This window comes from Vombatus ursinus, unplaced genomic scaffold, assembly GCF_900497805.2.
Source record: "Vombatus ursinus unplaced genomic scaffold, bare-nosed wombat genome assembly UNPS02014809.1, whole genome shotgun sequence".
Classification (NCBI taxonomy): domain Eukaryota; kingdom Metazoa; phylum Chordata; class Mammalia; order Diprotodontia; family Vombatidae; genus Vombatus; species Vombatus ursinus.
The window spans coordinates 11,413,429-11,415,282 of NW_020954587.1; positions in this window are offsets into that span (position 1 = coordinate 11,413,429).

Here is a 1,854-nt window from a genome sequence, read left to right on the forward strand (position 1 = left end):
GGCAAACATGTCTCTGTGTGCAGAAGACTCTAAGCTGGGAACTGTGAGTTATGTGGTCTACACCCGCCATGAGCTGTGTCTTTATGTGATATATGGCACAGACCTTAGTCAGGCTGGTCTTGGAATGGTACCCAGTACCCTTAAATGTTCCAGCAAACCAAACTGCTTGCCATTCTCATATAACTTTAAAATATTATTGCTCCTACTAATTGAGAGGGAGATTATAGTTAAAGGAATAAAAAAACGTTTCTAAATGCTCAAAGGTACTTTTGATTTTGTTTTTAAAGCAAGGGAAGTGTTCAGGTCTGCTTTCTTAACCAGAAATTAAGGCTGTGGTTTATACAATTGTGCCTGCTTGAAAAAAAATGCTATTGTTTAATACACCATAAGAAACAATGATTATGAAGTCTTTGCAGAAGTGTGGGAAGATGTGTACTGATGCAGAATGAGGAGAACAATATACATAATGATTACAACAATATAAATGGAAAGAATGAAAAAAGAAAAGTGAAAATAATTATAATGGCCCTAGAGAGGAGTTGAGAAAATGCACCTCTCTTCTTCGAAGATGTAGGATACTATTTTGCTGTTCAGTTATTTCAGGCACGTCCCACACTTCCTGACCCCATTTGGGGTTTTCTTGGGAAAGACACTGATTTGCCATTTCCTTCTCCAGCTCATTTTATAGATGAAGAAATTGAGGCAAACAAGGTCGAGTGACTTGCCCAGTAAGTGTCCACGGCTAGAGTTGAACTCAGGGAGATGTGTCTTCCTGACTTCAGGCCCAGCGCTCTGTGCACTATGGTGCCACCTAGCTGCTCTATCTTGTGGAATATCATACATGCTGACAGACTGAGCTGATGTGTTCGTTTTGTGGAATTCTTTTTGTTCTCTTTCTTTTAAAAGAAAAATGATTCTTTACTTTTCGACTCCAGGCCTTGCACTATATCTACTGCACCAGCCACATATTCTGTGACTAGGAAATTGAGATTCAGAAATCTCAAATTATTTTTTCCCCTAGTTATTCTCATATACCCATGTATTCTGGTCCTTGCACCAAATGGGGATGTTTCTTGAATGGTTTCCTGCTTTTTTCATTCATTTATGATTCACTTTGTATCTAGATTACAATCTAAAAAACCTTAGGGGCCTTACCAGGAGACTCAGGATCTAGTTTCAGTCTAATCAACCATGGTTTAACCTTAAGCAAGTAACTTCTCAACTCTGTGCTACATTTTCATCATCTGTAGATGGGAGTTGAGCTCAGTTTTCTATAAGTTTCCTTTCAGGTATAACCTGTTCTCTGACAGTGACAGATTCTAGCAGGGCCATCAACAGACATAGTAATCACTTTTGCACCAGGGTCTTTTTAGCTCCACAAATCCTTTCTTTAAATAAGGTAAAGTAAGAGTTGGTATGTTTCTTATAGTATATTGGACAGAGTACCAACTCTCCATTTTCCATTAGCAGCTATGGTGAGTTTCAACTCAACAGACCATCATGCTCTATTCTGGGTATCCCCTAACTCCCTCTCTCTCTCTCTCTCTCTCTCTCTCTTCCTTCCTTCCTTCCTTTCTTCCTTCCTTCCTTCCTCTATCCCTCTCTCTTTTCTTCCTTCCTTTCTCTTTCTTTCTTTCTTTCTTTCTTTCTTCCTTCCTTCCTTCCTTCCTTCTTTCCTTTCTTCCTTCCTTCCTTCTTTCCTTCCTCCCTCCCTCTCTTCCTCTCTCTTTCTTTTCTTCCTCTCTTCCTCTCTTTCTTTCTTCCTTCCTTTCTTCCTTCCTTCCTTTCTTTCTTTCTTTCTTTCTTTCTTTCTTTCTTTCTTTCTTTCTTTCTTTCTTTCTTCCTTCCTTCCTT